We start from the raw sequence: 24,542 nt of genomic DNA, 5'->3' as shown, positions 1-24,542 counted from the left end.
GCTTTCCCTGTAGCCAGCCCTGGAGCAAGCCTCAGGGACTTCCTCCATCTCCTCTCATCTGTAGAGACTTCTTGTTCATGCCACCTCGACTCTGAGTGTCACAGGAAGCCTCAAGGTCTCCTCACAGGCCACTAAGGACAGTGTGTGAACCTACTTACACCAGAAATACAAGATAGAATGTCCGAGGTGCTTATATTCAAGCAGGCATCTTCCATGGGGTTATACAAGATATATACGAGGTTATACAAGTTATACACAAGGTTATACAAGTACTGCCGCTGCTGCTGCTGCTGCTAAGTCGCTTCAGTCGTGTCCGACTCTGTGTGACCCCATAGAGGGCAGCCCACCAGGCTCTGCTGTCCCTGGGATTCTCCAGGCAAGAACACTGGAGTGGGTTGCCATTTCCTCCTTCAAAGCATGAAAGTGAAAAGTGAAAGGGAAGTCGCTCAGTCGTGTCTAACTCTTAGCGACCGCATGGACTGCAGCCCACCAGGCTCCTCCGTCCCTGGGATTTTCCAGGCAAGAGTACTGGAGTGGGGTGCCATTGCCTTCTCCGTATACAAGTACAGACAATGAGAAAGGACCCCGAAAAACAAGTCAGTCTGATAGTTTTGGCAATAAAATCCCAAGACTAAACAGTTACAGTCACCATAGGAACCTGTCCTCGGAGTCTTGTCAACCCCAAAAGCTCTGCAAAAACTTGTCTCTTCATACACTAGAGAAAATGCCAATCTTCTCCCATGTTAAACCAATAAATAAAAAATGAGGACCTTTACTGTATCAACAAGTCCCCTCCATACCCTCAACACAGCGGTACTTCTACATTAGTAACAGAATCATGGAACACCCCAGAATGAAGTGTTAGCCCTTAGATCTCATCATCGACACCCAAATATTTTCTGAATCTTACATCCACAGAGATTTGGGAGACAAGAGCAAGCCACCTCCTACATTTCCCTTTGTACCAAAGATAATGGTGATTGGTACCAGAAAGCCAGAGGGAAAGCTTTAGAAAGAGCACTGCTGCTAAGTCACTTCAGTCGTGTCCGACTCTGTGCGACCCCATAGATAGCAGCCCACCAGGCCCTCCCATCCCTGGGATTCTCCAGGCAAAAACACTGGAGTGGGTTGCTGGATTTCCTTCTCCAATGCATGAAAGTGAAAAGTGAAAGTGAAGTCTCAGTCATGTCTGACTCAGCAACTCCATGGACTGCAGCGTACCAGGCTCCTCCGTCCATGGGATTTTCCAGGCAAGAGTACTGGAGTGGGTTGCCATTGCCTTCTCCAGAAAGAGCACTGAGCTACCTCAAACGAGCTGCACAAGACCTTAATCATGATCATGAATTTTGAGCAAGTCCCTAAAAATTAAACAGACATGCCAAATCCCTAATATGATTTTAAGTGTGCAGAGAACAAAGGAATATTACAACCATAGAAAGTATGCCAAGCAGGAAAATCAACCAGAGCAAATCAGAATCCCAGGCGGTCAGTCTAGCCAATCTACCACCACTTCTTCACAGATAAGCATAGTGAGCCCCAGAGTAACTAGCTTTAAAGGCACAGACAAGATGGGAGAAAAAGAGAAACAGAGCCTAATATTTATCAAGAACTTTTATTTCCCAGACTTTGTTCTAAATGATTTCACATTATGTCATTTAAGGCACATGTACTACTGTGAGACAGGAATACTGCATTGTCCCACTTTACAGATGGAGAAACTGAAGCAAAAAGATGTGGTATAATTTGCCCAGGGTTCATGTAACACAGAAATAAGCAGACCCAGCTCAGGGACTTAGGGTGTCTAACACTAAAGCACACATTCCTGGTTACTGATCCCTACTGAAACACATGATACCAACTCTTACTGAAAAAGGAGAGGGTGAGATAATTATAATAAAGCTTTGATCAGGAAAGTCCTTAACAAGGTAACAAATGACTAGAAAATGCGGCTCTAGACAGATATGGTTTCCCTGCATCTACTTCTAATAGATTTGGTGACTTGAGAATGACTTTCTTAATCTCAGTTTTCTCCCACAAAAACAGAAATAGGAATACCCACCCACAAAGGGCTGTAAAGATTAAATGAAAACAGAAAGTGGAGGTAAAGATCTCAGTGCCTGAGACATCTCAAATACTCAATGAGGGAGACAACTGATCTACTATTATTATAGTAATTGCATGAGCTCTTGTCTTACTGAAATATTCTTATAACTCTAGGGTAAAGATGTTGAAAAAAAAATCAAACAAAAAACCAGTCACAACTGGTATTGAAATTATTAATCTTGCTCTTTGGGAAAGTAAGAACTTGGGTGGAATAAATATTTCTGACTTAGATAGGTTTCCTGAAGTTCTTTCAGCATCTTTTTACAATGGTAGTTCTCAAACTTGAGTGAGCATCGGAATTATTTGGGGGCTTATTAAACACAGACAGCTGGGTTGCTCCCCCAGAGTTTGATTTAGCAGGTATGGAATAGAATGTAAGAAAATATAAAAGCAAGTGAACCAAACTCTTAAATTCTTTGGAGGCACTGGGGGGATTGAAGGAGGAAGTGTTAGCAAAGCATTTTAGAGTTCATTTAAAAATTATTTTTAGCAGCATAGTAACAACTTCTTCCCTGAACCTTAGATGGCCCTTTAGAGAGAGATCACTGTTCATGGTACGCCCAGGGCTGAAAAGCCAGACCTCTAGGCTTTTCGAAGGGTCAATGATACCAAGCAATTCAAATGGAGCAACCAGATAAGCGTGGGAGTAACAGATCACCAAGGAAAAGACCATCCACAGAAGAGTTTGCAAATACTTAAGGAGCAGTTTCCTAGAGCAAAAGAACAATGGATCTCAGGAAAAGGAGAAAAAGTATGTACAAAGGGTCAGACTGGTGAAAAACCAAAGTGGAAAGCACACACAGGGAACTGAGATAAATAACAATCTGGACAAATGAGAAGAATGGTATAAAACCCAGCTAATGAGGTGAAATTCTTCCAGAATAAAATTAGGCAATTGCACATACAGAGGCATAATAAAGGCCATAAATATAAAATGGCAAGGAATTGACTGGGTAATGGTGTAGTAATTAAAGCCTGGAGGTTCATAATAGACCTCGAAAGGAACATTAATCAACCAAAAAGAAATGCTGCCTGCACTTTGATATAGTGCAACAAAAATAGGACGTGTGAAACACAGCAAGCAATCACATCCACACGCTGCTGAAAAGTCCTCTTTAAACATGAAGTCAGGGAGCACCAAGAGGGGAAAGGATTAAATAATAGCAGCGATGACTTGTGTTTGCATCTGTGCCTGCACAATGATGCCACTGTCACTGGAGGAAGTCGAGGCAACAGCTCTGTTGACTGTTCCAGGGGCCAGAGGATAGCAGGAGAAACTCCCTAGCTGATGCCTGCATCAGAGAAACCAGGTTGGAAGATCTCCTCTCTCCAGGTTGGAAGACCACCTCTTCTAGGCCAGTACATGTGTTCCTGGGCCCAAGGATGGTAAAGGTGTGAAGGCAAGTGTCGTGACCCATAGATGCCTGGAGAGGCAACATCTGGTTTATTTAAAGCAGTGGTTCTCTAACTGAAGCAGGCATTAGAATCATCTGGAAGCTTTTTAAAACTCAGATTGCTGGGCCCCACCCTCAGAGTTATGATTCAGCTCTTCTGGGGCAAACCCAAGAATCTACATTTTCTAACAAGTTCCTAGGCAATGTGGATGGTGCTAATTTGGGACCACATTTTATGAACCACTGTTTTTAAAGTTATACCACGTCTCTCCTTCCAGTTTCCATCATTAGCAAACCTCCTGTTTTTAAGGATGTGAAAAGCAATGAGAGTAGAAAGAAGAAGAAATTTTAAAATCTGAGTGTTTTTGTTTTTTATTTTCTGTGACTAATAAAAAATTTTATTAATAAGAGTGAAATAAAACCCATAGAAAGAGAATGCAGTTGGTAGTGGCCAGGGGCTGGGTGGGGGAGGAGAATGGGGAACAACTACTTAATGGGTATATGGTTTCCTTTCAGGGTGAGGATAATTTATGTCTTAAAACGAGACAGAGGTGATGTCTGCATAACATAGTGAATATACCAAATATCACTTAAAAGTTCACTCTGAAATTGTTAATTTTACGTTATGTGAATTTTGCCTCAGTGGGGGGAAAAAAAGTGAATATATATGGACTGATTACTATGTGCAAACTGTTAAGCGTTTTAACTCTAGTCTTCATAAGCCATCAAAGCAGGACGTGTTACACATAAGGAAACCACACCTCAGACATTGAGTAACAGTTAAAATGTGACATGCCAGCAAGGTATGATTTCTACACTGCAGTTTAAACGGTTTCTTGGGTGACATGAAATGTGTCCGTCTCCAAACTGGGGCTTAGGACTGACCAGATATGGGCACTAGAGGAGATAGTTCCAAAATGGCTCAGGGTGACAGTCCTACAGGACACCCAAAAACAGCCACACTCAAGGGAGTGAAACATGAAGGCCTTACAAAGCCCCCAGTATACACTGATGAATAAGGGCTCCGCTGCATATGGCGTAAATGCAAATCACGTAGCTTTCCTTGCATTTATTTGTGAAAGCTCACATTTTAAATTATATTGCAGATAAACAGAGGACAACTGTAGGTCGGCTCAAACTTTCAAGCACTCACTGCTCACCTGAAGATCTTGTTAAAATACAGATTCTGATCCAGCAGTCTAGGATAAGCCTGAGGTCCTGCATTGTTAACCAGTTCCCAGAAGATGCTGATGATGCTGGTCCAAAGATCACATTTTGAAAAGCAAAGTACTTCCCCAAATGTATCGTCTGAATTTTAGCCCCACTCTCCCTCATACCCTTTGACTGACTGATTCATCCAACAAGCATTTCTTTAAGCATTGATTATTGCTAAGTAACTTGCTAGATGCTAAAAAATATACATATGAATAAAATACCTTTTTTAGGGACTTGTAATCTATTTGGAAGACACAAAAGGATGGCAGGTCAGATATTCACCTGTAGGGCAGATATTCACTTGCTATGTACCTCTTTCGTGTCCTTCTATATTGTTTGCATTTTTTTTACACAGAAATAGGACTTTCTGGGATGAAGGTGCATATGAGATGCAGTGCGCAGGCAGGCTTAGCTTCATCAAGAGGGTGAAACTTGAAGGGGAAGAAACTGATTCCAGACTATTCTGAGGCATCTCTTTAACATTCCAAACCAGAGGTGAGCTATGGAATGTAATAAAGATTAATTACAACAGGGAAATGGATGCCGGATGAAGGCAGAGAAGCCCCTCTGTATCTTGGGCAATATTAGCAATAAATCACATGAACAAAAGGCAGAATTTTGACTCACTCAGCGTTGCATTACTGAATACAAATGCCTCCTGTCTCCTTCAGTAGAATACAAAGACACCAAGATGTTTGGCATTGTCTGACAATCACTTTTAGATGAAAAATTAGGCTTGACATTTCTCAAGCCTGATTTCTTACTGAGAAATTGTCACCACTGTCTTAACAGTTATTGCAGTCTTAAAGCTATGTTACACTCCACATATATTTGTCTGAAATGTATTTGGATATAACTTGCTTTACTAAACAAACACATTTCAGGAGAGCTAGTGATGAAATAGATCACACCTGTTTTCTCGCTTGGCTTACAGATTTATAAATTCACTCTGTTTTGGAAGTATGGACATGAAGGGATAGAAAGGTGAGGGAGACAATAATAAATCGGCTTTTGCAGAAGCATTTTCAAACAGAAAAGAGGTCAGTTTTCCAATTATATACATATTAAGTTAGCTACAATGGGAAAATTATTTATTGAAATCTAATTAAATTAGGTCATACATTGTTTTACTTCAAGTTAAAGGCATGAGAAAAGAAAATCTATTTGCTATTAAATCTAGCTTTTTAGATGGAATTCATCTCGTTATATCTGATTCTACATATGCATCCCAAGCTTTGGCTACTTCTGCTGAATGCGAGGTCTCTGCTGGGAGACAGCCCTTCTTTAGAAGTAGGTCCAGATGCGGGTTCCCTACAGTCCAGAGCTGCTTCCCCTGACACCTCCCTGCCGCCCCCTCTCCTCCTGTGCCTGTCTAAATTGTCCTTCTCCTTTGGACCCAAGCCAGTGCTACTTTCTCCATAAAATCTTATGCAATTCCTTTGTCTAAAACCTCATCCCTTTATCTGTGAGAAATTTACCGTATTTCTCACTGCACTTCTCACTTTCTGCTCCAAATGTGGCTCAATGGGTAAAGAATCCACCTGTAATGGGTGAGACTTGGATTCGATTCCTGGACTGGGAAGATCCCCTGGAGAAGAGAATGGCAACCCACTCCAATATTCTGGCCTGGAGAATTCCATGGGCAGAGGAGCCTAGCGGGCTACAGTCCATGGGGTTGCTAAGAATCGGACATGACTGAGTGACTTTCACTCTCATTTTTCATATATGCCTTATTCCCCCTAATGGGGCTGAGCCTTTAAGGTCAGAAACCACATGTTAGTCACCTGTGGATCTCCCTCACTGCAGCAGAATCATACATAACACTCAGTTAAGTTCAGTTCAGTTAATTGCTCAGTCGTGTCCGACTCTTTGAGACCCCATGAATTGCAGCACGCCAGGCCTCCCTGTCCATCACCAACTCCCAGAGTTCACTCAAACTCATGTCCATCGAGTCGGTGATGCCATCCAGCCATCTCATCCTCTGTCGTCCCCTTCTCCTCCTGCCCCCAATCCCTCCCAGTATCAGAGTCTTTTCCAATGAGTCCACTCTTCTCATGAGGTGGCCAAAGTACTGGAGTTTCAGCTTTAGCATCAGTCCTTCCAAAGACTAGTGCTCATTAATGAACAATTATCAAACAAGTGAATGAATAGTATAGGGTACAACTCCAGCCAGGCCCACTGAGGGTCCATCACCATCCTTTATGGTGACCACTAGCTTGTGAGAATTGAACATGGGAGTTTCCATAATCTATTATTTCTGTACATTCACATGCATCCTGAGTTCTAATCATCTTCTTATTCCCTGTCACCCACATTCCCCATCCTATTTCAGAAGCAACGACTTCTGCATGCTCCCAGCAACCTTGGACCTCACTCCTTTCTTCATCATGGGGGTACTCAGGACCCAGAAGTTACTTGCCATCCAGCCATGCAGCTAGGAATCCAAGCAGAGGAGGAAACTTCATTTAGAAATTCTCTTGAGAAACTACTGCTTGTGCACGGACAACATGGCCAGATGAAGGACAAACTCAGAAGGGAATTCTCTCTGGACCAAAGCCCACATTTCAAAGGTCTGCTCAGGGAAACTGTGTACTCACCTTCTTCGTGCATTGTGAAAACAAACATTTACAGAGCGTTGGAATGTGTGAAAAATGTCCTTAGTTGGATGTTTACGGAAAACACTTGGCAAGTATTTGCTATAAACGCTTCCTATAAATGCTGAGAATGAAAACCAGCAGAAGAAAAATGTCTGTGACGTGTCTGGGAACCAGCTTCCATAGCAAAGGAATATGCCCTCCACATACCCACCATGCTCTACTTCTCACCCTCCTGTTACCATGAAGGGGTGGCACAGAATCCCCCCTTTTGGGTTTAGGTGATTGGGGCAGAGGAGGAACAACATTCCAAGGCCTTCAAGTCCAGCATCCCAAGGTGAAGTCATGAAAGAGAAGCCTACTCCTGTTTCCTAGGTAGTGATGCTCCCATAGGCTCCTTCTCTTTTGTGCACATTGGGCACCGGCTCTGATTCTAAGTCCCCTGTTCCTGGAAACAGTCCTTCCATACAAACCCCAATTTGCTTGCCTGATGATGAGCCTGTCCCTAAGTTAATTTTATGATTTGCTGTTGTTAGTTGCTAAGTTGTGTCTGACTCTTTGCGACCCCATGGACTGTAGTCCACCAGGCTGAATAGGATTTCCCAGGTAAGAATACTGGAATATGTTGCCATTTCCTTTTCCAGGAGATCTTCCCAACCCAGGGATCGAATCTGTGTCTCCTGCACTGACAGATGGATTCTTTACTACTGAGCCGCAAGGGACACCCAATTTTTTATGATGCTTTCAGGTAAAACATAAAAAATGGGGAAAAAAAGACTCAAAGTATTCCTGTATAGCAAGATTAATAGGGACATTTCTTCTGATTACTCTACAATTGACAAAGATCGCTGAAGATATGGGTGGAGAGGGGAAGACAGTATTGCAGGCTAACGCAACGAATGCTTGTGATTTTCCCAGGAAGCAACCTTGACCAGCCCCAAACTGCCCTTTGGAATGAACTAAGCTCCTCTTGTGCCACCTGAGGTACATGTGGGGACCAAAGAGAAGGTGGCTGCTCTTGATTCCAATCAGCTTACATGACAGTGTTAAGTGTATAAGTATTAGGGAGATAAATGACCTCCCAGTTGTTATAGCCCCCAAAAGACTATTTTTTCCTTCCTTTCAAAATCCTTTAAAGAAAAAAAATGACACAAATCTTAATGCACTTAAAGCTGCCAAGGCAAAGAAATGCAGCTGCCTGGCTGTATTTGCATTTACAGAGGTGCCAAGTTCTGCTCCTTCACTCATACTCTTGCGTGCAGACACCTCCTGCTAACCAACGGACCTCTAAACTGCATGTTATTTGAAGCTAATGATAAACATCTTGCACAGCAATTGTTTTGTTTACTTATAAAATTATTTCCTGTAGAGTTTTCCTGGTGGTTGAGATGGTAAAGAATCTTCCCGCCATGCAGGAGGCACGGGTTTGATCCTTGGGTGGGGAAGATCCCCTGGAGAAGAGAATGGCAATCTCTTTCAATATTCTTGCCTGGGAAATCCCATGGACAGAGGAACCTGGTAGGCTACGGTACATGAAGTCACAATGAGTTGGACACGACTGGGCAATTAACACTTTCGCTAACGTTTCACTTCAAGGCCATTACTAGAAAAGGAATTAAGAGCTTGTGTGCTTAAAATATATTTTATTGATATATTTATAAACCACCATCCAAGAAGCTTGTATCCCTGTATACTCCCCAAAGCAATGGGAGAGAATTACCATTAAAATCATTTCACCACCAAAATCCAGAATACTGACAAAACCAAATGCTAGTGAGGATGTGGAGCAATAGGAACTCTTACACACTGCTAGTGAAAATGCGAAACAGTACAGCCACTTTGAAAGACCGTTTGGTGATTTTTAAAATAAAACTAAACATACTCATATTATTCTGTCCAGTGACCACATTCTTTGATATTTATCTGAAGGAGTTGAAAACTTATCTTCATACAAAAGCCTATCCATAGATGTTTACTGCAGCTTTATTCTTAATTGCCAAAACTTGGAAGCAACTGAGATGTCTTAGAGTAGGTGAAGGGATAAATGAACTACAGTATATCCAAATGACAGAATACTATTCACTGCTGAAAAGAAATGAGCTATCAAGACATGAAAAGCCATGAAAGAAACTTAAATGCATATTACTAAGTGAGAGGAGCCAATCTGATAAAGTCATGATTTTCACGATTTCAATTACATGACATTCTAGGAAAGATAAAACTATGGAGACAGTAAAAAGATAAATTCTTGCCAGGGGAGGATGAGGGCAGTGAGGGAAAAGAGAGGCAAAACACAGACAATGTTTAAGGCAGTGAAAATACTCTATAATACCATAGTGATGGACACATGTCCCTATACATTTGTCCAGACCCACAGAATGTACGACAAGCATGAACTGTAATGAAAACTATGGACTTTGAGTGATCACCATGCATCAGTGCAGGTTCATCAACTGGAACAAGGACCACTCTGACATGGATGTTGTTAGTGGGGGAGGCTGTGCATGTGTGGGGGCAGGGTATACATGGGACATCATTGTACCGTCCCCTCAATTTTTCTATGAACCTTAAACTGCACTAAAAAAATATAGTCTTAAAAAATCATTCATAGGGCCCATCTGAACCTAGAATGGAAAAGGAAAATCTATATGTCCTTGACATTTTTCCCAGCAGGAAAAAGAAGTGAGCAGTAAGCACCAACCTGTCCCAATTTCCCCACAGCTCCAGACTGCCTCCCCAGCCACGGCAGCAGCCACTCCTGAGTCCTATAAAGCTGCCCCTTTCATGGGATATGATGGTGGCAAGAGTAGGAAGAGAGGTTCCCTTGTAGGCTCTCGAGGGAAGAATTCCTATGAAAGTATGCCACTTGTGTCCTACTCTTTGCGATCCTATGGACTATAGCCCACCAGGCTCCTCTGTCCACCAAACCCTCCAGGCAAGAATCCTGAAGTGGGCTGCCATTTCTCCTGGGATCTTCCCAACCCAGGGATTGAACCCAGGTCTCCTGCATTGCAGGCAAATTCTTTACCATCTGAACCACCAGGGAAACCCAAGTATAAATTACTAAATGCAATTAAGAAAATTCTGGATTCAGAGAAGCTTCATTCCTCCTCTTTCCACTTCTAAGGCATTCTAGTACAAACACAGTCTCACATCACTCAGGGCCTCTCTCTTCCTGCCCAGAATCACGTTTTGTCAGTTCCTCAGCTTTGCTGACAATAGGTTCCTAAGGGAAAAAGGTCCCTGCTCAAAAATGTCTTATTTGAGAGAAATGACGATTAAATAATAAAACATGTAATTACAGAATTCCAAATTGAGTCAGTGCTCTATAGGAAGTAACAAGGAAAGAAAATCAATAAAAGCGGCGCCTTCAGGATGAAGTACTAAAGAATGAGAGTTACGTGGGCAAGGGAGTATGGGCAGAGAAAAGTGGGGCTGAGACAGTGGGAACAGCATGTACAAGAGCCCTGGGGCACAGAAACACCACCACTCAAGAAATGAAAGTGCAGCCGACTGACTTCCCTGATCTTGGTAATCACAAGTTTATGGACAGGTATGAATGACATACATCTGTGTCTTCTAAAAGCCTCCAAGTATAAGGACCCTTGTACTTATTTACAGAATAGCATTCAATAAATCAGAGAGAAATTAAGAAGCTGTTAAGGCTGTTATATCTGTTACTAATAGTGCTTCAGCTACTTTATCAAATACAAGAAAAATATTGTCTAAGATTTATACTAAACTTTGGAATCTTAGTCTTTTTCCTCAAGACAAAGGAAAAATTGATAAAATTGAGATAAAAAATAAAGCTACTTGACAATGTCAAACACTTCTGGGTGTACCAGGTATATTGCACAGTTCCTAAGGGGAAAGCTATTTTTACTGAAGACAATGGGACATTCAGGAACACTACCATCTAAATTCTATTATACCAACACAAAATGCTGTCTGATTTGGTAGTCAGGCTGCTGATACTGGCTGGACTCTAGTCACATGAATACAATTTAAAAATGAAAGTCAGCAGTGATTCATCCAAGTATAAGTATCAGCATATCTGAGGCAAGGCCATCTTGGGGCATACCTGTATAACTGCTAATTTGGTTTCTATTCCAGGACAGAATGGACAAAGGACAGAAGGACAGCTGCAGTTAGCATATTACAGATAAAAACCCATCTCTGTGGCTTCTTACCTTGGGGTGACTGGTGATCTGGCCAGGAGGCAGAACATAAGCACCCACTCGATTCAGACACCCACTTAACAGATAAGTGCTGTAGAGCACGTAAACAGCATTACATTTGGAGTAAAACAAAGGAGGTAAGGTGGATGGGAAAAAAAGGATGAAATTACAATCTTATATTTGGTGGTGAGAAGAGGCCACCCTCTGGAATCAGCTTCTTCCAAACTCCTGTCAATGTTGATATTTTGACCTCTTCCCATGAATCACAAACTTTCCTTATGGCATCCAGAATGGCAAATCCTTTCCAGAAAATTTTCAGTTTAGAGATAAATTGAGTCACTGTCTATGGCAACTATAAATTGAGTCACTGTTTATGGCAACTATAGCCTCATGTAACGTATTTCTTAAATAATAAGACTTGGAAATGGAAATTACTCCTTAATCCATGGGCTGCAGAATGGATGGTGTGTTAGCAGGAATGAAAACATTACTCTCCACCACAGCTCTTAGGTCAATTGTCAATGACCAGTAATATTTTGAAATGAAATTTTCTTTTCTGGGCAGCAGGTGTCAACACAAGCTTAAAATATTCAGGAAATCATGCTGTAAACAAACAAGCTGCAATACAGGCTTTGTTGTTCCACTAATAGAGTACAGGCATAGTAGACTTAGTATTACGAATTCTTCAGGGCCCTCGGATTTTCAGAATGGTAAATGAGCATTTTCATCAAGTCACCAGCTGCATTAGCACCTAAAAAGAGCATTCTTTGAAACTTGATATCCCCTCTCTAGCTATGAAAGTCCTAGAGGGCATCTTCTTCCAACAGAAGCCTATTTTGTCTTCATCAAAAATCTCTTGTTTAGTATAGTCACCTTCATTCACTATCTTAGCTAGATCTTCTGGATAACTTGCTGCAGATTCTACATCAGCACTTGCTGCTTACCCTTGCATTTTGATGGAGATGACTTCTTTCCTTAAACCTCATGAATCAACTTTTGCTAGTTTCAAACCTTTCTTCTGCAGCTTCCTCACCTCTCTCAGCCTCTACAGAATTGAAGAAAGTTAGAGCCTTGCTCTGAATTAGTCTTTGTCTTAAAGGGAATGTTGTGGCTGGTTTTATCTTCTATCCAGACTACTAAAACTTTTCCCATATCAGCAATAAGTCTGTCTAGTTTTGCTATGATCTATGTGTTAATGGGAGCAGCACCTTTAATTTCCTTCAAAAAGTTTTCCTCTGCATTCACAACTTGACTAACTAGTTCAAGAGGCATAGCTTTTGGCCTATCCGCCTTTGAATAGTGGTGCTGGAGAAGACTCTTGAGAGTTCCTTGAAACAAGGAGATCAAGCCAGTCAATCCTACAGGATATCAACCCTGAATACTCATTGGAAGGACTGATACTGAAGCTGAAGTTCCAATACTTTGGCCACCTGAATGTGAAGAGCCTACTCATTGGAAAAGACCCTGATGCTGGGAAAGATTGAAGGCAAAAGGAGAAGAGGGCAACAGAAGATGAGATGGTTAGATAGTATCACGGATTCAATGAACATGAATCTGAGCAAACTGTGGGAGATAGTGAAGGACAGGGAAGCCTGGCGTGTTACAGTTCATGGGATCACAAAGAATCAGATATGCAATTGAACAACAACAGCTTTCAATATACCTTCCTAACTAAGCTTAATTATTTTTAGCTTTTGATTTAAACTGAGAGACATGTAACACTTCCTTTCTCCTGAACATTTACAGGCCATTGTAGGGTTACTAACTGGCCTAACTTCAATCTGTTGTGTCTCAGGTAGGGACGTCCTACCTGAAAGGGAGAGAGATGGGCAATAGTCTGTTGGCAGAGCAGTCCAGAAACATATAACATTTATTGCTGAAGTTTGTCATCTTATACAGCCATGGTTCATGCAGCCCTAAACTATTACAATAGTAACATCTAAGATGACTGATCACATATTATATATTATAAAATATGATAATGATGAAAAAGCTTGTAAAGTTTTAAGTATTACAAGAATTACCAAAGAGACAAAAGGAACAGATGCTATTAGAAAAATATTGATAGACTTGTTTGACAGAGAGTTGCCTCAAACATTCAATTAGTTAAAAAAATAATGCCACCAATATCTGCAAAGAGCAATAAAATGAGGTATGCCTGTATCAGACCCAGAGATTGGAATGCACCTGGAATGTACAAAGTAGACAGAATGCTATAAACTGAACAGTATCTCTCCCTACCCCAGTATGTATGCTAAAGGTCTAACCCTTGGTCTTCCAAAATGTGATTATATTGGGAGATAAAGCTTTTAAAGCAGCAAGAAAATGAGGCCAGTAGCATGGGGCTCAAATCCAATACAACTGAGGTCCTTATAAGAAGAGAAAGAGACACTAGGGATGTGAGTACACAGCAGAATGGCCACAGGAGGACATAGTAAGAAGGCCCCTGTCTACAAACCAAGGAAAGAGGCCTCAAGAGGAACCAACCCACTGGCACCTTGACCTCAGACCTCCAGCCTCCAGAATTGTTAAAGGATATGTTTCTATTGTCTGAGCCACCGCGTGTTTTGTTATGGCAGTCCTAGCAAACTAATAACCAAGGGGAACTTCATCAACTTGATAAAGAACATCTATAAAAACTCTACAGCTAACAACATCCTTAATGGTAAAAAAAAAACTTAACTCTTTCCCCCTAACATCAGGATTAAGGCTGGATATTCCTTCTGACTTATTCAACATCTTATTGGAAATCCTAGCTAATGCAATAAGATAAGAAAAGGATATGAAAAGTACACGGATTGAGAAAGAAGAAATAAAACTGTTGGTGCACAAATGACATGATTATTTATCTAGAATCTTTCAAAGGACAAACAAACAAAGAAAAAAAATCCTGGAACTAATAGTCAGTTATAGCAAGACTGTAGGATATTGGCTTCATTAAATCCAACAAAGTGCCACATTAATGCAAGATGTTAATAACATGAGAGACTGTGGGAGAGGGACTGAAGGGGTAATATATGGGAACTCTTGGTACTTGCTGCTTAATTTTTCTGTAAACCAAAAACTGATCTAAAAATAATGTCCATTATTTAAAAATAACTTAAAGAGCTAAAGAGGCCTATAACACTTTCCACTTAGATACACAGAAGATACACAGAGGGGGATTCCCAGAAACTTTTCACCTCTTAAAGGGACAGGCAAAAGTGAAGAGCAGTTCTTGGAACTTTACAGCATGGCACAGCAACTACAGCAGAAAGAGGAGTGGCCACACCATACCCCCAGCACAGCAGCTACTCAGCCCTCCACAATGAAGGTAGAAAGTGCATAATTAAAAGGGGAACTTAGCTGATGACAGCAGAAAGGAGACAACCTGTCACAGAGCAGGTACTCAATAAAAATGTATTTGTTTAGCTAGAATAATGAGACAAACAATGGACAATGTAGACTGAGAAAGAACGGATGTGGAGAAAGAATGAGAAGATATGACTGGGTCTAAGGATAGACCCAGGACAGCCCCTGTTGACTAAGGGTTTAGCTGATACCCTAATGAGCACAGCGTCATCCACACATGAGGCTGCCTGCAGTTTCTAACCTTGCAGTTCACACTGGGCCTCATTTGTACTGTGTCAACTGCATAGAGTTCCTTCTGTTGGTTGGTTACATTTTTTTTTAATCAAGCAACCCATCCTCGTGTTTTAAAATCCCACGATGTTTTACAGTTTAAAAACAACAACAACAAAAACCCTTTAGATATAGCTAAGTAAAAAGTTCCAAACCTAACACCCAGCTTGGGCTGGTGCAGAGGAAAACGGAACAAATAACTACCAGGTTTAGACCTGCTTCAGATTCCAGTTACTGAAGTAGGTACCGAAAGAACCCAGGTGGTAAGAACTCAGGGCAGATGCACTGCTCTATCTAGCAATTGTTCACACATGTGGAACCTGCCTTCACTCCTAAGATGACGGGTTGTCTGAGATAAACCCAAGCTCGTGCTGAACAACGATCTCATCCTGAGGCCTGAAGTATTCCATTCAAATCACTGGCTTTGGGAATCAGAAATTCTGCTTTCCAGTGCAATTAGTAAATCTAATCACATACATTCACACTCTCAAGGGGTCCTGATTGTTTGGCAGTAACAGCTTGGTTATTCACAATCAATGAAATTAATGTCACTATTTTTAAAACATGAAAAAACTGTACACAAAAATAAGCCTTCAGGCTGCAGACCTTGGTCAAAGAAAGAGTCAAAATAAAAAGTAAAGACTAAAGTATTTAAATGAATAATTAGACAAAGATTAAAGTCCCAGCAAGGCTTTGCCTTGAGGTCCTTATTATCCTATGGATTCTGTGCCCCAGATCACCTAGAAAGAAAATATCACTCTAATAAAAAAGGTTCCTTTACATGAAAACTCTGTGTTTAACTGGCAACATATAATTTCATTAAAAAAAAATTAGGAGCAATTGCTGCTGTAAAGCCGTTTCAGGGACAAGGGGAGGGAGGGATCTGTCAGCACTAGGGGAACAAAAAAAATGATGTGCCACCAAGCTTTATTCCAATCATTTACTTCATATTTAAGTTTAATTACACATTACACACTGTCTTGTAATTATGCCACTTGGGAAACTGCCAATTTTCCCCTTGAAATGTTAAAAGTTCCTTAATTTATTTTAAAGGCTTATCATTGCCTCCATCAGCACCCCGTTAGTGCATGAGGGATACTCGGTTTCTGTGCCCCTTTGGCAGGCTGTGGGCAGCGAGAATTCCATTGCGTGGTCTGACACACAGCGCAGAGGGCTGACTGTGCGGAAAGCCCCCAGACACTGGGCTCATGTATTTATAATTATATCTGATGACTTTTTTTCTTTAATATTTACAACCAGAGAATTTGAGAAGCATGCCTAATCTTTTCCTCTACTCTTGGGAGGTTGAAATTAAAGTCCTTTATTCTCAGCAAGAGAACAAATACCGAATACAGGATGAAGCACCTGCTCTCCAGGAGCTGACAAGGCTGGAAAGACAACATTCAGCGCAGAAATATGAAGCCCCCAGGAGACAGGACAGTAACCAAGTATAACTTTATGCACCAGGAAAAGAAAAAGTCAATTAAGAGACGTTGAGCACCCATTGTGTGATGACAATGCACCCAGAACTTCACAAAGGTCGCCAATATCACGGCCACTAAGTCAGGTCCCTCAGGTAGCAGGCAGACAACTAGAATTCATAAAGCAGGCAAACAGAATGTAACAGGGAGTCCTGGAGCTCGCAATTCTTTTGGACAGAGAGTGCAGGCCCTGCCACAGGCAATTTAAATTCTCTTTTCATTAAAAATACTGTGTCAGGTGAGCAAAATACCTCCTTAGAACTTACTTGATTTGCAGTTGCAAACTCTATATGAATCTATGACCCCTAAAAGGCACAGGGTATGGACACGAATTTTGGAAGCAGACTCTTCAGTGTTAAACTCAGCTCCAGCACAAGCACTTCCTTCAGTTCAGTTCAATTCAGTCGCTCAGTCGTGTCCGACTCTTTGCGACCCCATGAGCTGCAGCACGCCAAGCCTCCCTGTCCATCACCAACTCCCAGGGTCCATCGAGTCGGTGATGCCATCCAGCCATCTCATCCTCTGTCGTCCCCATCTCCTCCTGCCCCCAATCCCTCCCAGCATCAGAGTCTTTTCCAGTTGAGTCAACTCTTTGCATGAGGTGGCCAAAGTACTGGAGTTTCAGCTTTAGCATCAGTCCTTCCAATGAACACCCAGGACTGATCTTTAGAATGAACTGGTTGGATCTCCTTGCAGTCCAAGGGACTCTCAAGAGTCTTCTCCAACACCACAGTTCAAAACCATCAATTCTTCGGCGCTCAGCTTTCTTCACAGTCCAACTCTCACATCTATACATGACCACTGGAAAAACCATAGCCTTGACTAGACAGACCCTTGTTGGCAAAGTAATGTCTCTGCTTTTCAATATGCTGTCTAGGTTGATCATAACTTTCCTTCCAAGGAGCAAGCGTCTTTTAATTTCATGGCTGCAATCACCATATGCAGTGATTCTGGAGCCCAGAAAAATAAAGCTTGACACTGTTTCTACTGTTTCTCCATCTATTTCCCATGAAGTGATGGGACCAGATGCCATGATCTTCATCTTTTAAATGTTGAGCTTTAAGCCAACTTTTTCACTCTCCTCTTCCTTAGCTGTGTGTAATCCTGCCTGTGTATCAGTTTTCCCATCCACAAAATGGAAATAATGACAGCGTCAACCTGAGTGAGTTGATGTTGAACGTGAATATTGAAAGAAATTTCTCTTCCTTTGCCTGTGTGCAATTGCTTCAGTTGTGTCTGACTCTTTGTGACCTTACAGACTGTAGCCTGCCAGCTCCTCTGTCCATGGGATTCTCCAGGCAAGAATACTGGAGTGAGCTGCCATGCTCTCCCTAAGGGAGTCTTCTTGAACCTGAGATTGAACCGGTGTCTCTTACATCTGCTGCATTGACCGGCAGGTTCTTTACCACTAGTACACCTGGAAGCCCCTCTCTTTGGTTTGATGCTTTTTAGCATCTGCGAAGGAAGAAGGCAATGGCACCCCACTCCAGTACTCTTGCCTGGAAAATCCCATGGATGGAGGAGCCTGGTGGGCTGCAGTCCATGGGGTTGCTAAGGGTTGGACACGACTGAGCAACTTCACTTTCACTTTTCACTTTCATGCATTGGAGAAGGAAATGGCAACCCACTCCAGTGTTCTTGCCTGGAGAATCCCAGGGACGGTGGAGCCTGGTGGGCTGCCGTCTATGGGGTTGCACAGAGTTGGACACGACTGAAGCAACCTAGCAGCAGCAGCAGCATCTGAGAAAATGAACTGTTTTTTATTTTCAGTGTGAATATGTCTCCCTCTGAGAAAGATATAAGTAATAACAGAAACATCTCATTTGCACTCTTTTGGCTATTATTGCAGCATATTTAAATAGCTTATCTGACATTTTTAGGGTCTAGGATTAATGAACAGCATGCTTCTGTCTGGCTATAATGCCAAGAGGTTTTGAACCTTCTGAAATTCTTCTGCTTGTCACTTCTCCTGTCACTAGTCTGAAACTAATGACCACATCTGCAGTCTGGAAAGCTTTGTCGTGATCCCTTCACCAGGCTTGATTACCCCTTTAAATAGCATGATGTGAGTAGCAATCAAATATGTGGTTATATGACAATATATAGGAAAAAGACAGCCTCGGTTTTCAAAGGATTTACAATCTAATAAAGAAACTGTGATATTTATATAAAGTCTGTAGTAAAATGGGAGAAGTTGCCACCTCTCTTCCTTTTAGGAACAACCTTCTGATCATGCTAGATTTAGGAAAATCAAAACTGAGTATAAACACTTGTTTGATGGTCCCATCAACTTCTTGTGTCTTTTAAGCATTCCTCTGATTCTGTCCCTTTACCCATCATGTCAGGAAGAACAGATCTGTTGTATTCATCACAATCCAAGCCCTGAGAAAGGAGGCTGCAGAATGCAAAGAGCCTAAGATTTGGAAGCCAAAACATAAGTTCAAAGTCAGCTGGTCTCCTGGCTGTTTGACCTAGTGGAGCTCTTAGTACTTCTCTAAGTCCCAGTTCCTGAATCTATGTGATAACACATCCGTCTCACTTGAAGACTGAGCTAAATATATGGAGCACATCTTATGTTACCGAACCTGTACTAGGTACTTATTTTCTCTGAACAATCAGGGGAAGATAAGTATTACCATAAAGAATTACTTCCATCCTGAAATGACCTCTTTAGTTTAGCATTTTTCTCAGATATTTTTTCCAATCCCAGTTCCTCCCCAGACCTGACCATTGTGTGTTGGGAATCCTTAGTTTTTTCCCTATGACCTCCTGCTTTGTGGCTAAATCTTGGCTCCCACAATAGCCAGTATGAGTCTTGAACCAAAAGAAAACAAGTCATTTGGCCTCCGTAGTTTCCAGTGAATAATTAGATACAGCAAGAATATATGTTCTAAGACCAAAGGTTTTATTTCCAATGGAGTCACTAACCTTCTTTCTTTCAAGATACTAAGAATTGTCATTCCAGGGAGTAAAAAGAAAAGCAAGATGAAACAATACACTACATGCTGTTATCCATCTCCGAGTGACAGCAGAATCATGGGAGTGAACTGAGCGCCACCCTCCACCTCTCACAGAGAGCGCCTTGGGTGGGGGTGGGGGGCTCTGGGAATCAAGCATTTCCAGAAAAAAAAAAAACAAAACAATTATGCCCACAGTAAATAAGACTCAAAGTCTGAAATCATGCTATGCCTTCAGATTTTACTCTGGGCACAGTGCGATGCTCAGATTTGCAATTTCTGCTTGTGTTCTGTGCCCATCCAAGTGTGGGTTAATTCAATTACGTCTGCTGCTTTCATTAATACATGGTTACCAAGTTTATTCAAACATGAAAAACCAGACTGCCCACCAATAAATTCATGTTGCAAAAATATACTTTTATATGATTGTTAAGAGAACCAAAGACCATGATTCCCAGATGATAAAAACGAATTGATCACTGGCAAGAGACAATCTAAATAAAACTAAAGAAACTACTCAACTAACAAGCAATCATTAAAATCCACTATGTGCCAGGTGCCAGAGGTAGAGTTGTGGGCTAGGGGTGGTTCCCAAAGCGTTCTAACCTGAGCTGTGGTTAGAAAAATCTTTCTAGCAGCTAGCCTAGAAGGTGGGTTTCAAAAAGTGCAGGCTTTAGCAGGGAGGTTATTAAGATAATATTGTAACAATCTACATGAATAGATAAGAGGGAGAATAGAGGAGAGGAAAAGAGAAAGTTCAGAATGGATAACACAGAATGCGGTATCTATATAGGTTTGGGCTCACTGCCTATTAGAAACGAAGACCTGGACAGGTGTCCCATGTACAAATAGGGTCTGGATATCTCCAAAGGACTATCCCCTCACAGCGTGCAGATCTATTTCATCTATGACACCATTGTCCATCCACTCAATCCAGTATTTCTCATCCTTGGAGAGAATCAAGTTTATCTCAGCTCCAAAATAGTTCATTCAAACTGCTTCTCCCCAGTGCCACGGCTACTACCCTCATTCAGGTGACCATCTTTCTCCATAATTTCTCCAATTTTATTTTCACTGCTAGTATTGATTTCTCACGTTTCTTTTCTGGCAGGAGAATGATTTTTCTAAAATTGACTCTCATTCTCTTTCCTTAAAATAGTGCAGAAATTCTTCACTGCCTTTGGGTTAAGGCCCAAACAACTTAATACTACATGAAGGGTGCCTAACGAACCAGCCCACGATTATCTCCCAAGCCACGATCATATCTGCCACTCCCTGCCTTAACCATGCTGTGCTATTTGTGGTTCCTTAAACAAAGCTAAGCTAAGTCACTTCAGTCGTGTCCGACTCTGCGCGACCCCATAGATGGCGGCCCACCAGGTTCCCCCATCCCTGGGATTCTCCAGGCAAGAACACTGGAGTGGGTTGCCATTTCCTTCTCCAATAAACAAAGCACACATCTTTATGCCTCTGTTTGCATGTTTCCCTCTATTTAGAGTACTTTCTCACACCCTTTTCCCCTCACCTGAGAAGTAGTACTACCCAACAAGTGTTATGCCCCTTCTTCCAGGAAGTCCTCCTTACCTGACATCTGTGTTTGTGATGCTCCTCTGTGTCCCCAGTATCATTTCTACCCAATCAAAATCCACTGAGTGGCTTGGAAAGTGCTGATATTTATCTCTTCCCCCAGCTCCCCCTACTTGCCATCTGTAGACAGTAAAATCCTCAAGGACAGGACTCATGAGTGACTTGTTCCTTGGGGAACTCCTGTCTCCTCACTCACTGCAGGCTATTTGACAGTTACTCAGTAAATGCATGCAGCCTGAGTGCCTAAAGGAAAATGGTCCACAGACTGAGTCACGAGGATCATGTGCATTTGATAAGCAGGCAGAAGAAGAGAAACCCACCAGAGAGACTAAAACAGCCAAGAGGAGAATCAAGACAGACACCATAGGCTGCAGGCAAAAAAGGGAGAACCGGCCAATGGAAACAGTGTCCAGTGTCAATGGGAGGGCAAATGAGACAAAGGAGGAGGTGAGGGCTCTTCATGTAGCAGGAGCACAGTTTCTGGAAAGTGATGGGCACCAAGTGTTGAAAAGTGAGGGGCAGGTGAGTTAGAACACGGCTCAAGAAGACAACAGGGAGACACACAGTGCTCAAGGGAACACAGTAGCTGGAGGGTGGTGGAGTGTATCAAGGGCAAAGAAGGAATGTGTGTGTGTGTGTGTACATTAGAATTCTTTTTTAAAACCTCAGCCATAAATCTGACTGGCAAAGTGAAAAGTGAGACTACATATTCAGGTAGAGAATACATGTTTACCGAATGAAAGAAATAAATAATAAGTAAACAGCTGCATTTAGATAGGAAATTTACCATTAAAAAAAAACAAATTTTATCAAAATGTAAACTTATTAAAAACCCAAGAGCCCACTTTTATATTTCAGAAGAGACCACTCAGCTCACAGACCAAAATCTATAATTAGCTGCTGAAATGACAAATTTCATTGTCTATATTTACTGCCACTGGGACATCTGTTTTCATGTGTGTGTGTGTGTGTGTGTGCTCAGTTGTGTCTGACTCTTTGCAACCCCACAGACTGTAGCCCACCAGGCTCTTCTGTCCGTGGAATTTTCCAGGCAAGAATACTGGGGCGGGTTGCCATGTCCTCCTCCAGAGAATCTTCCTGATCCAGGGGTAAAACCTTCTCCTCCTGCAGCCCCTACATTGGCAGGAGGATTTTTTACTACTGTGCTACCTGGGGAGCCTGCTTTCATAGTCACCACAAAACTTCCTTGCGGGGACTTGGCTAGTGGCTCAGTGGATAAGAATCGGCCTGCCAATGCAGAGGGCGTAGACGCTATCCCTAGTCTGGAAGGTTCCACATACCACAGAGCCACTAACCTCGCGTGCCACAGCTGTTGAGCCTGTGTTCTGAAGCCCATGAGCAGCAACTACTGAAGCCGGGTGCAGCCAGAGCTGATGGCCCACAGCAAGAGAAGCCACCACAGGGAGAAGCAGGCACACTGTAACTACAGAGGAGGCCCGGCCTCCACAACCAGAGAAAGCCTGCGCAGAGCGACAAAGACTCACTGCAGCCAAATAAGGAAATTAACGAATACAAGTTAAAGGAAGAGAGATCTAGAAACTTCCTTTGAAATGCCTCAGATTTTATATACGATCCTGTAATCCCGTTCATTCAGATAAACAGCTTTAGCTTTCCAAATAGCAGTTAATGACCCCGAAGTCAGATAGGACACAGAAAAAAACATCAAGAAAGGGATACTTTTTAGAAAACAACAGATATCTCAGTTATTGGAATGTCTAACCAGAAAGTAAAGTGCATGTGGATGAAAAGGGCCACACTTTTCTTTCAAACAGGATTTTCTTTTAAGTTCCTATCAGATATAAAGTTCTATCAGGTTGCTATGGTATTAGTTTAACTTATGATGGCTTAGAGAACACATTGAAGAAAATGAGCTTAAAATATTATATTACTCTTCTTGAGACATATGCTCCTTATGCAATTAACAATACATTGAGCATCAATATTCTAATTTTAGAAACATTCATCCACAAACATTAATCAGTTAATGCTAAATTCAATTTCTAATAGGCTTCTTCTTTTCACACTCAACTCTCTAAGGCTATACTACATGGTATCTAAAAAATATTAATTTACTTACAGTGGGAGCAATTACATTCCTAGAAAAAAATCTGTGCAATAAATGTATGCACATATAAAACAAATTAAACTTTTTGAAAAAACTATTTTCTTATGGAAAATTATATTTCTGACTGAGTACCTGAGAAATGCATAAAACTTTCAGAGAAATGCATAAAATCCTTCATATAATTAAATTATAAATAATGCTTCAATATAAGTCAAAGCTTGTCAAATTGCATATACAGAAAAACAGATAAAGTTAAAATATTTGAAAAGACCCTGATGCTGCTGGGAAGGATTGGAGGCCAGAGGAGAAGGGGATGACAGAGGATGAGATGGTTGGATGGCGTCACTGACTCAATGGACATGTGTTTGAGTAAACTGCAGGAGTTGGTGACGGACAGGGAGACCTGGCGTGCTGCAGTCCATGGGGTCATAAAGAGTCAGACACGACTGAGTGACTGAACTAAACTGAACTGAACTGATAGTGCATACAGAGAACTCAGATCTGGCATGACTTTTTTTTTAAAGGGGGTCACTACTGGGTAGGATAATTTTTCATGCTGCAGACTGTTCCATGTTTTAGAGGGTTGTGGCCAGTAGAACCCCAATGGGCATAGTGACTACCAAAAGAAAAAAAAAGCATGCCCACACATTTCCAAATGCTCCCTGGGGGAATAAAACTCCCTAGTTTAGAGGAGAAACTGTGGCGCATTCAAAAGGAATGGCCCACATTTATATCACCAGGTAACAACAGTGAAAGGTCTTGAACCCTGGTCTCCGGAAAGCCAGTGCTAAGAGGGATCCAACAGAGAAGTAAATGCTCACGTGCTAAGTCACTTCAGTTGTGTTCGACTCTCTGCCACCCTATGGACTATAGTCTGCCAGGCTTTTCTGTTCATGGGATTTTCCAGGCAAGAATACTGGAGTGGTTGCCATGCCCTTCTCCAGGGGATCTTCCCAACCCAGGGATCGAACCTACATCTCTTAAAGTCTCCTGCATTGGCAGGCAGGTTCTTTTACCACTAGCGCCACCTGGGAAGCCCCATACAGGCTCATATCCTACTCCGATTTCAGCTTTAGCCTTCATGCGTTAGGATTTTCATTCATTGACTGTTTTCTAAGCTTATATCTAGTCATCACTTTAACCATTCACCAATGCCCTTGCCCATTTATTCATATCCTCCTCCATCTCAATCATGCATCTATATTCCTCACCCAACTGTGGTCCTCTCTCTAGAGACTGAGGACAGAGGTCAACACAAATCCAGAGCCTCCAGTGGAGCAGCCTTGATGGGCAGACCTTCTCTGTCACTGTCTCCATGCTCCAGTT

General features: G+C 41.9%; 1 protein-coding gene across 3 annotated transcripts in view; it reads right to left on the bottom strand.

Annotated features, from left to right (window-relative positions):
* ELMO1 (engulfment and cell motility 1) overlaps nucleotides 1–24,542 on the bottom strand; it is a 568,433-nt gene that overhangs the window by 257,108 nt on the left and 286,783 nt on the right. The window lies entirely within an intron of this gene.

This window comes from Oryx dammah, unplaced genomic scaffold (assembly GCF_014754425.2).
Source record: "Oryx dammah isolate SB20612 unplaced genomic scaffold, SCBI_Odam_1.1 HiC_scaffold_18, whole genome shotgun sequence".
Lineage (NCBI taxonomy): Eukaryota > Metazoa > Chordata > Mammalia > Artiodactyla > Bovidae > Oryx > Oryx dammah.
The sequence above is the reverse complement of the archived record's forward strand: the minus strand, read 5'-3'. Positions and strand labels throughout refer to the sequence as shown.